This window comes from Microcaecilia unicolor, chromosome 3 (genome assembly GCF_901765095.1).
Source record: "Microcaecilia unicolor chromosome 3, aMicUni1.1, whole genome shotgun sequence".
NCBI lineage: Eukaryota > Metazoa > Chordata > Amphibia > Gymnophiona > Siphonopidae > Microcaecilia > Microcaecilia unicolor.
Window position 1 is genome coordinate 128,600,256 of NC_044033.1, and position 13,412 is coordinate 128,613,667.

Genomic DNA, 13,412 nt, shown 5'->3' on the forward strand with positions numbered 1-13,412 from the left:
GACTGCCAAGGATAAACGTGCTGTTGAACTGGCTCGTAATCTATCACTGTTGGATTCCCTACATATGCAGAAAGAAGCCTGGAATCATGTTACACAGGCAACCATTGTGAACTGCTACAAGCGGGCAAGCTTTGTTAGGGATGTGGAGAGGGACAAAACAGATGCAGCTGTTGCAAACGCATCAGATGAACAGGTTATAGACATCCCAGTCGGTGTTACTGAAGGAGTTTCATCGCTACGTAGCTGTTGATTATGATCTACAAACAGCTGACGACAGCACTGATGTGCAGATATGCGCCTACACGCAGGCAACAGCTGATGATGAAACAGATGAAATGAGCAGCAAGGCACATGCTGATGAAATTCAACAACCTCCTGTCACTTTTGCAAGTGCGCTGGAGAGTCTTAACACCGTGTGGTCCTATCTGGAGGTCAATGGATGTCAGTGCTATGACAGTTTTTACCGTCTGGCAGACCTAGTCTATGGAACTCACAAACACAAGAGTGTACAGAGGACTATAATTGATTACTTCAAGTAAGCCTATCATCAGTTAACGGAGACTGTATACTGTACATATAATAAACAGTACTGTACATATGTTTATCAGATGTCAAGCTTATTTGGGTCACAACGGTTAAGTGCACGCTCCAGTTAACTGCATGTATTTCTTTGGTCCCAGACCCTTGCACTTAAGTGGATTACTCTGTATACAGCTTTTCCACTGCTCAGTGACCTGTCAGAAGTACTGTATAGCCCCAAGCAAATGAAAACAAGCATGTCAGGATGACTTCATACCTTTTCAAAGAAAATGCAATTCTTATGAGATAAACAGAACACTGTGTCAGCCCATTATATAAGGCTTTTATTTCTGTAGTTCATTTATTGGAAACAAAATTAATGTTATAGAATGATCTACCATAACCCGTGACTTCTATTTTTTTTTTTTAAGTAGACTACTATTTTGAAGTGTAAATTGGAAATGTAGGTATTTTCCAGCTAGTAAGGGGCAGAAATGTATGTATACGTGTTTTTGCAGTGTAGGTACCATTGCTGAGTACCTATTCTGGATGAATCAAATCTACACAACACAAAATGTACCACTATGAGGCATATTTTCAAAGCTAAGTGCTTTGAAAATATGCATCAACCTCACACTCCTATATGTAACCAGCATATATCCCCCCCCCCCCCCCCCCCACCACCAGTACTCATTTCCCTCCCTCACAGCCCTCTCATTCTCTCCTCTTACTACCAGCTCCTATGAGTACCTTTGCGAACAGGTCTGTAGCAGAGCCACCAGGAAGAGAACGGAAGCCCATCACTAGCTGAAAGCTTGTGCAGCACAGGAAAGGCAAAAAATAGAGCAGAAGATCAAACTAAACAAGGGGAACAATGAGTGTACTAAGGTACAGCCTTAGTACATTCATCCAAGCACACCTATTTTTTTGAGTTAGGTTTATTAAAATATTTGCTATACCAAAAATCAGAAGAAACTACTAGATATATGGCAAAAAGATGAAAAAATGAAAAGAGAGAAGCGTATATAGAGATTATATATATTAAGAAGAGAGAGAAATGGTAGAGGCTCTGCACACAGATACAACTCATAAGGTTTTTCATTAAATGGATTTCCTTTTCCTTAACGTAAGTGAGAGGAGCTGCTGCATACTTAACTCAGGAATAATGAAACCACAAATCACAGAACTGCACCAAGCATAAACTCTGCACATGCCAAATCTAAAACCATTAAAATAAAAAATAAAAAAAAAGAAATTCAGAACTTCCCAGTATGCAAATTCTCTTTATTTGAAGTTGGCACTAAGAAATTAACAGATGCAGTTGGGGTGGAAACCAACGGTCTTATTTTCGAAAGTGATGGGCGCCCAGATTTTGACCCAAATCGGGAGATGGGCGCCCAAATCAGTATAATCTAAAGCCGATTTTGGGCGTCTTCAACTGCACTCTGTCACGGGAATGAACAAAGTTGACAGGGGCATGTCGGAAGCGTGGTGAAGGCGGAACTGGGGCGTGTTTATCGGCTGAGGAGAGATAGGCGCCCTCGGCCGATAATTGGAAAAAAAAAAGGCGTTTTTACCGCGAATTTGGGTCACTTTTTTTAGACCCTTTTTTTTTTTTCATGAACAAGTCCCAAAAAAGTGCCCTAAATGACTACCGGAGGGAAATCGGGGATCACCACCCCTGACTCCACCAGTGGTCACTAACCCCCTCCCACCAAAAACAAAACACCTTTAACAACTTTTTTTTCCAGCCTGTATGCCACCCTCAAATGCCATATACCCAGTGCCATCACAGCAGTATGCAGGTCCCTGGAGCAGTTGTTAGTGGGTGCAGTGGATTTCACCCAGGTGGATCCAGGCCCATCCCCCCCCCCCCCCCCCCCACCTATTACACTTGTGCTGGTAAATGGGAGCCCTCCAAACCGCCCCCAAAACCCACTGTACCCACATGTAGGTGCCCCCCCTTCAGCCATAAGGGCTATGGTAATGGTGTAAAGTTGTAGGCAGTGGATTTTGGGGGGGGGATTTGAGGGGCTGAGCACCCAAAGGAAGGAAGCTATGGACTTATGAGGTATTTTACTTTTTTTTTTTTTATTACAAGTGCCCCCTAGGGTGCCCGGTTGGTGTCCTGGCATGTGAGGGGGACTAGTGCACTACGAATCCTGGCTCCTCCCATGACCAAACGCCTTGGATTTGTTCGTTTTTGAGCTGGGCGCCTTCAGTTTCCATTATCGCTGAAAAACGATTACGTCCAGCTCAAATCCGCACAAAATCTGATGCATTTGCCCGGCACAAACCGTATTATCGAAAAAAAGATGGGCGCCCATTTTTTTTTCAAAAATATGGCCTGTCCCGCCCCTTCATGTACCCGTTCTCGTGACATAGATGCCCATGGAGATGGGCGTTCACGTTCAATTATGCCCCTCCAAGATTCCTTGGAAAGGGTAAATTAGGTCTTACCTGCTATTTGCTTATGTTTAGTCCAGGGGTGTCCAAGTCAATCCTTGCCAGGTTGGGATTTCAGAGTTTCCTCAATGAATATTCATGAGATCTATTTGCACTCAATGAAGGAAGTGCATGCAAATATCTCTTATTCATATTCACTGGGGCAACTCCTGACTGGATTGCGGCCCTTGAGGACTGAGGTTGGACAATCCTGCTTTGTTCCCTCCAGACTGGCACAGATGGATTTTGCATGCTGACCAGCAATACGGACTCAGAACAACTGACTTTTGAGAAGACCCTATAACTATGCTGTGCAATTCCGAGAGAGCCAGTTGTCGAATAGCCAAGCAGAGTCATCCTAACCCCATCCCTCTCAGTGCTGAGGCCGTAAGCCTCACACTGGAACCTAGAGGTGCTGCTCCAGGTAGCATCTCTATACAGGTTTATCGTTTATTAATATAGCTTTTCTTTTTTTGCTGAAATGCCAAATGAAAAGAAAACATCCCTCTCAGTCCAAACCATCATCTGCACCCTGAAACCAAATACGCAAAACCAAGCCATGTCTTCCGGAAAAAACATACAAAAATTACTGAATTCAACACCTGTGCTGGTCTGGAGAGACAAAAGGAAAGCAAATTAGCAGATAAGACCTAATTTACTCTTCCATACTCCTCCAGACTGGCAAAGATGGAAGTACCAAAGCAGTGATCATTACAGGAGGGATCCCCAAAGCCCCGCTTTTAAGACTCTCGCCCCGAAAGCTAACGCACCTGGACATCAAACAGGTAATGATGCGGAAAGCAATGTAAGGAAGACCAGATAGCTGCTTTACAATGTCCAGAGGGAGAACTAGAGAACTCTCTAAGAGGCTGCCTGATCCCTAGTAAAATGTGCATTCAGCTGTGAGGCACTGGCCTGCTCTTAACAACATAAGCTGTGGGCACCGCCTCCTTCAACCATCTGGCAATCGTGGCCTTAGATGCCGTCTCTCCTCGGCAATTACCACCAATAACCAATAAGGACAACCTGTCTGACCGACAAAATTCCTGCTTTCTATGCAAATAAGATCTGAGCGCCCTCTGAATGTCTAGACAATACTGATTCGGGTAACTGGCCAGATCTCCTAACGTTGACAAAACCATCAACTGATTAATATGAAATCCCAACACTACTTTGGGATGAAAAAAAAAAAAGGCACTGACGTCAGGGCTACTTTTTCCTTGGAGAACAACAAGAAAGGGTCCCTACAAGAAAGACCATACAAATCTGAAATCTGCTGAAGAAACAGCCACTAGAAACACCAAGAAATGATCCTTCAAGGTACAATCTGATAAAGGTTCAAAGGGCACTGAGACCAAGGCGTCCAACACTAGATTAAGATGCCAGGGAGGGGACGAATCAGGCGCACACCTCTAAGAAAGTGTACAATATCCGGATGAGACACCAAGGCTCTGTCCTTGACCAAGCCTCGGAAACAAGTCAAGGCTGCCATCTGCACCTTCAGAGAAGCTAAGGCCAGGCCTTTGTCCAAGCTTTCCTGCAAGAAATAGCGACCAAAAATACCACTTTCAACATCAAATCCTTCACCAGTCTCTGGACTGATCTGTGGGACGCTATGGAAGCTGATTTTCACTCCATGAAATACATTTCAGAGATGTACCATCAATTTCTTATTACCGCGCTCTCTCTTGCTCTGATCTACCTGGCAAAATAAAATGTATTTTCTGTAAAGAAATACTGTAAAGGCCTGTCTAGCAGCTTTCTCCATTACATTCTTGGCCAACTGGACTGAAGAACAGATACTTAGTAGAAATCGGTGTCAATACTAGCAAGTAAAAATGGCACTGATGTAAGTTTCCAAAACTCATCAGGAATGAGATACTGTCTGCCTTCGAAAAAAAACAGAGATTCTTTCATAAATCATGCAAACTGAAAATTATAAACCACCTGAGATTTAAAAAAAAAAAAAAATTACAGATGTTATCAAGCTAATACATGGGATGAAGTTGGAAATAGCTGTGGGTCACACCCTATGTACACTGGCCAGGAGTAAAGACTCAAATCTGCAACTCCTCTCCCTGATCCCCAGATCACAGCACACCTCACTTGCTCATGCACTATCCTACAACTTTGTGTGCACCAATTAATCTGTGTATGTTTAAAGTAGAATAGTTTCTAGTTCTTAACCGAGTTTGATATGGCAGACTAGGAGAGTGATAATACCTAGTCCTCAAAACACAGTATTCCACCTCCATTTTGTTTCCTGCCCATTCTTCCCATAAATACACAGAAAAAGATAATTGATAACCATACTACAGAATGCAACTGCATCTGCCTTAGCTATTTTAGGAAATCTCTCTCCACTCCCTGTTTTTAAATGATCTCTTTCTATCAGGAAGATAAAGTGGCCTGACTTGTTCGTGTTCTATTCCTTCTTTCAATATGCAAGGTAATACTAGCAATGGTTTCTGACAAACACAGGAACACCCCGATTTCCTAATATGCCGGGAGTGGTTAGGAGGAACATATGTGATTTTGTTTACTTTCAAAAGCTCAGTTAATTTACAACTTTAAAGTTTTTCTGTTTACCAGCCCTCTCCTGGAAACAGGAACAAGACAAACTACATTAAAAAGAAGAAAAAGATTTCAAACTAAAGTAGTATGGTAGTTATGTTATTCTCATAATGTTTAAAGTGGCCTAAATTTTTTTTTTTTATGGAAAAAGACAAGTTTTCAGAGGCCAAAACCACCTTCAAGTCTGGACAGTATGAGCAAAAGATGACAATATCAGAATAAGTACAGCAAGAAAGCATTCCAATAAAAGTGGAAGGGGAAAGGTAATCAGGAGGTAACAAAGCAGTAGAATTTTATGGTTTATAATGCAGAAACTAATTCCTTGCCAGAGAATGTGGTAAAAACAGTTAGCTTTGAGGGGTTTTAAAATGGTTTGGATATCTTCCTAAAAGTCCATAAGCGATTAAGATGGACTGGGAAAATCCACTGCTTATTTCTAGGATATCCAATTATACACTTAATGGCTCAGTTTTGTCCAAAAATATTTTGTATACATACACAACGGTTAGCAGACAAAACTAATGTATTGCAACACAACTATGTTGACTATAGAGGTTATCTCATATCAATCAAAACAACTGTGTCCGCCAATTTTTGGTATGGCTCATAGGTTTGTAATCATAGAACACCTCCAGCCAACCAGTAGTATCGAAAAAATGTTCGTATATTGCCATCCTCGGATTCAGTTTACTTTGACTTTTTCAGATAATCATATTCATTTTCTAGATGTTGAAATCACATTAAATGGTAGCTGCCTACAAACTAAGGTATACACCAAATCTACCGATAGGAATTCCATCTTAGAATACAGCAGCTGTCATCCCAAAACTCTTCGACAAAGCTTACCTTTTTCGCAATTTGTGCGGTTTAAACGGATTTGTTCAGAAGAACTGGACTTCCGTCAGCAAGCTAATGTATTTGGCTCCAAGTTATTACAACGTAAATACCCCAAACCAGTTTTAAATAAAGCCTATACAAGGGCTAAACATCTGAATCGGGACTTGCTATTACAAAACAAGACAGTTGACCCACAAGAAGATCCCGTTATGACGTTCATTATGAAATATGTACAAGGAGGAGAAGCTGCTGCACACATCATCAAACAACATTGGGACATTATACGTGCTCATCCCATTTTTGAGAGTTGCCGCCTAAGGATGGCATTCTCTCGAGCACGTAATCTTAAAGAGATTTTAAGTCCAGCTGATTTATCAACTTCTATAGCTACTGGGTTCAATATATATGGCAGCCATAAAAAATGCAATAAGAATGGATGTAAGACCTGCCCTATGACTATAGAGACAGCTAAATTCTATCATAATGGCCAGACCATTCAACTTAAACATCAAACGACTTGCCGTACCACTCACATCATTTATTATGTCAGATGTCCATGTGATAAGGTATACATTGGTAAATCAAACAGATCTTTAAATGCAAGAATGGTTGAACACAGATCTAGAATTTCGGCTCGAATTATAGGAGCCCCTTTAGTTCAACATTGCATTTTGAAACAACATTCTTGTGAGTCTCTAAAATGTATGGTAATTGACTGTATAGTGCCAAATGCCCGTGGAGGTAACATCGACAGGCTATTGCTTCAAAAAGAAACTCGTTGGATTTTCCGCCTGAATACAGTTGAACCTCAAGGCTTGAACACTTATCTCCATTGGAACTGTTTCTTTTAATTTGATATATGCGAATTGTTAGTTGTTCATGATGTGACCTAAAGAGGCGGAGCCTATAACAACTATAACTAAGACGCCAACGCCATTTTGGATTGGCGATTCATCAACATGTGTCGTTATTGCTGTGAGTCCAGACGCTAGGTATCTTTAGCAAGTAAATTGCAATTAGTTTAGTTTATATTAACATAATTTTTTTTCTCCGTATTATGAAGGTTTATGCCCTTGACAAAGCAAGAGACCGCGAAACAGGGTCCTGTCGGGCTTACAACGATAACGGAGTTACGGGAAGGTTTCACTATGTTAAGTTGAACCTCGATGAGCTCCAGCTCTAGAAGACAGCACGCTGAGCCTGGAGCCTTTAAGCTAAGTTAAACTTGTGCATTATTTGCTCCTGTACTGCAATAATGTTTACTTTTTGAACAGTAGTATATTTTGAACTTTACACAGTATAAATATACGAACATTTTTTCGATACTACTGGTTGGCTGGAGGTGTTCTATGATTACAAACCTATACAAACCTGTGAGCCATACCAAAAATTGGCGGACACAGTTGTTTTGATTGATATGAGATAACCTCTATAGTCAACATAGTTGTGTTGCAATACATTAGTTTTGTCTGCTAACCGTTGTGTATTTCTAGGATAAGCAGCATAAAATGTATGGTACTGTTTTGGGATCTTGCCAGGTATTTGTGACCTGATTTGGCCACTGTTGGAAACAGGATACTGGGCTTGATGGACCTTCGGTGTTTCTCAGTATGGCAACGCTTATGTTCTTATGTTAAGTCTCCCCTCATTAGTTACAAAGTATCTTATTCTAACATCTTACCTTCTAGGACTTATTTAAAAATTTCCTCTGGTTCTGAAAAGCGCACTCCCACAGAGGCATCACCTTGGTTTGTTTTCGGGAATCTGATTTTTTAGATTGCAAGCTCCTTTGAGCAGGGACTGTCCTTCTTTGTTAAATTGTACAGCGCTGCGTAACCCTAGTAGCGCTCTAGAAATGTCAAGTAGTAGTAGTAATCTGATTTTATGTCTGTGTGAATTATCAAACATCAGCCTGTCTTGCCAACATAGTAGCAACCTTCCTGAAAAGATGAGTAGGATCCCCTTGTGTTCAGAGTTTTTCCATGCAAGTAATGTCGGGCCCTGTGATATGTTCTGGCCCAATCTGCAGCTCGATATACTGCAGGGACTTGGGCCATTCTCTTCTTGGTGGAGCAGGAAATCTTTAGGCAATTCATTCTCTTGTTGTAGAGTGTGTTTTATACTAATAGGATTTTGGGGGTTGTAGCATGTGTTTTCTACGTAAGGGATGAAGTTGATTTATTCAGGTTGTTTACCTGTCAGCTGTTTCTTGTATATAGATGTTGGTATATGACCATTGCTGATAGAAACTGTGGTGTCCATAAAACTTTGTGGAGTCATCAATTTTGCATCTGATTGAAGGATGGGATTCATGTAAAGAACTGAGAAACTGTTCGACAGTCTCTTCCCCCTCAGTCCAAATCATAAAGATATCATCAATATACCAGTAATATTTAAAGAGTTTAGTCCACTTCATTCAAAAATGAATCTTCTTCAATTCTGCCATGAAAAGATTGGCACATTGTGATGCCACCCTGGTGCCCATGATTTGTAGATGTCATTACTGAAGCAGGTAATAAATAGAAATAAAACACGGTTACCACCTTTTTTATTTGGACTAACTTAATACATTTTTTGATTGGCTTCAGATCAGAAATAAGAAAATGTTGATATATAAGTGAAACACAAAAGCATTCCAATGACAGTTTCACAGAAAGACGGTAAGTTGGGTAAGCTGAGAAATAGGGGGAGCTGTGTGAAGAGAAAGAGAGAGATGCACTGGAAATATGAGGGTGACAAATAAGTAGAATTTTATGATTTATAATGGGCTAGAAAACACAGATCTTTGTTAAGTCCTGTATGGTAGGTGTCAAAATATTTATTCATTTTAACTTCAAAGGTCTTATATTCCTAGATTGTCTTAAAGTTTCTTTTTAGTATTCTCAACATAAAGTCATTGATACCGAGTTCTGGTTTTATAAAGAGCTGTCCCACAGACATCCTGGCATTTTTCATATGATGTCTACGTAAATTAAATGTTATCTTTAGCATCTGGCTTGTTTCTCCAATATAGCACCCTTCTTCACACTTTTTACATTGAATGATACACACCACATTTTAAGATGAGCATGTGAAAGATTCCTTTATGTTGAATATTTTTGCTTTGTGAATGACTGTGGGATCCTGTGAAATGTGTTGGCTGTTTGCAGATAGATATATTCCAAGAATATATGCCACTCTCCTCTTTTTGAGTTTCTATCGGTAGCTTTCTTTTCACTAGTTTGTGTTTTAAGATGGGTGGTTGTCTGAAGGCCAGCATTGGTGGGGATGGGAATCTCTCTTTCAGTACATAAGTATTGCCATACTGGGAAAGACCAAAGGTCCATCAAGCCCAGCATCCTGTTTCCAACAGTGGCCAATCCAAGACACAAATACCTGGCAAGATCCCCAAAAAGTACATTTTATACTGCTTATCCCAGACATAGTGGATGTTCCCCATGTCCAAATTTAATAATGGTCTATGGGCTTTTCCTTTAGAAAGCCATCCAAACCTTTTTTAACCTCTGCTAAGCTAACCGCCTTTACCACATTCTCTGGTAATGAATTCCACAGTTTAATTACATGTTGAGAGAAGAAAAATGTTCTCCAATTAGTTTTAAAATTTACTACTTTGTAGCTTTATCACATGCCCTAGTCCTAGTATTTTTGGAAAGCGTAAACAGAAGTTTCACGTCTACCCGTTCAACTCCACTCACTATTTTATAGACCTCTATCATATCTCCCCTCAGCTGCCTTTTCTCCAAGCTGAAAAGCCCTAGCCACTTTAGCCTCTCTCATAGGGAAGTCGTCCCATCACCTTTATCATTTTTGTCGCCCTTCTCTGCACCTTTTCTAATTCCACTATATCTTTTTTGAGATGTGGCAACCAGAATTGAACACAATATTCAAGGTGCAGTCGCACCATGGAGCGATACGAAGGTATTATAACGTCCTCATATTTGTTTTCCATTCATTTCCTAATAATACATAGCATTCTATTTGCTTTCTTAGCCGCAGCAGCACACTGAGCAGAAGGTTTCAACTTATCAACGATGACACCTAGATCCCTTTCTTGGTCCGTGACTCCTAACGTGGAACCTTGCATGATAATTTTTAATCAATGCAACTGGAAAGGCAATTTAACTGGCAATTGATTTGCAACTGAATATTGGGGAAACAGAGGTTATTGTATGTTGTTTATGATTCATCTGTGGTTATGCCCTCTAATTTATCGCTACCTGGAGCAACTATTAAGAAGTCTTTGCAAGTAAAAAAAAAAACCTGGGAGTTCTACTAGATAACTTGTTTTCTTTTTTGGCGAAGGTATATAGCAAATGCTGCGCAAATTGAGACTGTTACTATTGCAAGAAAAAATAGTAGTCCAAGCTATGATTTTTGGAAGTTTGGACTACTGTAATATCGTCTACTTGGGTTACCCAATTCCTGTATACAGTCACTCCAAGTAACGCAAAACCTGCGGTGAGTTTGTTTGGATTGTCCATAACAGAGCATATGACAGTCCATCTTAAATATCTGAAAAAGTTTCACCTTTTGTATAAGCTGTTTTTGCTTATACACTGTGGATTGTATAAAGATTTGTCTGTTTATTTGATGCAAGCTGTGACAGGGTATGTGCCGATGCATGCGCTGCAGCCACAGGACCAGCTCAACCTTGTAGTACCTGCCTTAAACACTTTCATTTGGATTTAGCTAAAATTGGTGCATTTTCTGTTATAGCACCAGTGGAGTGGAATAAACTGCCTTTGCGTTTAAAGGTTGAATCACAGCTTACTTATTTTAAGAGGATTTTGAGAGATTATTTTGTTTGGAATTTTTTTATACCTTCCTTATTTTGTTCTACAAACTTATGGACTCGCTTTAAGCTAGACTTTGCTGATGCATATAGTTATTGTGATTTTATTATGTATGTCTTTTGTATTTTCCACCTTGGATAAAGGCAGTGCATAAATAAATATTTTATTCTATAATTAAAAGAACTCAGCAAACTAGGGAAAAATTTAAAGAAAAGCTTTCCAAACTATGTTAATATTTAACCCTTTAGGGGTTAAAGACTGCAATCTATAAATCCATCTTTGCTTCATTTGCAATAATTTTTTTACCCCTACCCTCCAACCCTTATATCCTCCAAAACTTGATCTATATATAATGAAGCACTTAAGATCCTCAAATTTACCTAACAAATGTACACGGTGTGTTACCATGGGTACTTCAATTTTTTTGTGTTTAATATAAGATCTATGCTCATTCATTCTCATTCTCAGTATCCTTATCCACCCATATATAATTTTCAAACAAGGGCATATTACTACACTAGTAAATAAGGCCCGTTTCTGACACAAATGAAACGGGCGCTAGCAAGGTTTTCCTCGGAGTGTGTATGTTTGAGAGAGTGTGTGTGAGAGTGACTGTGCGAGTGTGTGTGTGTGACAGAGAGTGAATGTGCGAATGTGTGCGTGAGAATGAGAGTGTGTGCGAGTGCTTATGTGAGACACAGTGACTGTGAGAGTGTGTTTCACACAGATACACTTTGTGTGTGAAAGAGAGAGTGAGAAAGTATGTGTGCGATACACAGACTCTCTGTGAGACTGAGAGAGTGTGAGACCAAGAGTGTGTGACACATAGAGAGTGAATGTGATACAGCATGAGACATTGTGTGAGAGAGAGAGAAAGACACTGACTGTGAGAGAGTGTGTGTAAGGAGATACCTTCCCCTCTGGTCTGAGGACCCCCTCCCCCCCCCTTCTGGTCTCAGGATCCCCTCCCCTGTGGTCTCAGGACCCCCTGCCTCTCCCCCCTCTGCGTGGTTGGCAGCACCGTGCGAGTTTGTGTGTGTGTGACAGAGTGAGACTGGGTGCAAGTGTGTCTGTGAGAGAGTGTGTGCGATTGTCCTCTCTCCCCTGCCCCCCTCTAGCCACCCAGCGATTCTCCTCTCTCCCCTGGCCCCCCCCTCTAGCCACCCAGCAATTCTCCTGTCCCCCCTCCCCCCCTCCAGCCACCCAGCGATTCTCCTGTATCCCCTGCCCCCCTCGAGCCATACAGCGATTCTCCTCTCTCCCCTGCCCCTCCTACAGCCACCCAGTGATTCTGCTCTCTCCCCTGCCCCCCCTCCAGCCACCCTGCAATTCTCCTGTATCCCCAGCCCCCCTCGAGCCATGCAGTGATTCTTCTCTCTCCCCTGCCCCCCCTCCAGCCACCCAGCGATTCTGCTCTCTCCCCTGCCCCCCCCCCCAGCCATCCAGCGATTGTACTGTGCCCCCAGACTAGCTCCGTCGAAGCGGCAGCGGCATTATTGAAAGCCCTGGCTGTCCACGGAGTCAGCTTTAGAATGTTGGAGGTGAGTTCATTCCATCAGTCCTGCCTTCTGATTACCCACCCTCGACATCATCACGTTTTGATGCGAGGGCGGGGCAGAGAGAGATGTGACACCATTATGAACCCTTCACTGAAGCCACGGAGTCAGCTTCAGAACGTTGGAGGTGCTTTTTATTATAGCAGATATATCACAAAGGAACTGTTCCAGTCAGTCCAATATTTGAGTTTTATTGAGTTTATATTTCTGTCTGTAGGGTTCAAACATTCCACAAGCTGCAGCATTATTGGACAGGTTTTACATTTACTACGTGCATAGTGGTCTGGCTCTCTTACAGGTTCAATTAACAACAGAGTACCAATCAGATCTGCAGTAGTTCTCTAAGATTTTTATTACATGAAAAAGCTAATCTTATATCATGATTTTGAAATTCTTGATGGTCCTGGGGAACTGAATTCGATTCCCACTTCAGGCACAGGCAGCTCCTTGTGACTCTGGGCAAGTCACTTAACCCTCCATTGCCCCATGTAAGCCGCATTGAGCCTGCCATGAGTGGAAAAGCATGGGGTACAAATGTAACAAAAATAAAAAAATATGCCAGTGTTTCCTAACTATAGATGATGCTTGTGAGATTCCTCGAGAGAAATGCATGACAAATCTGAATGCTAGAATTAATGTCCAGGAGACCTTTAGAATGAAACAAATTAGTATGATTATATGTTTGTTT

At 41.3% G+C, this 13,412-nt stretch overlaps 1 protein-coding gene across 1 annotated transcript in view; it reads right to left on the reverse strand.

The window, feature by feature from the left end:
- RAB1A (RAB1A, member RAS oncogene family) overlaps nucleotides 1-13,412 on the reverse strand; it is a 91,573-nt gene that overhangs the window by 65,142 nt on the left and 13,019 nt on the right. The window lies entirely within an intron of this gene.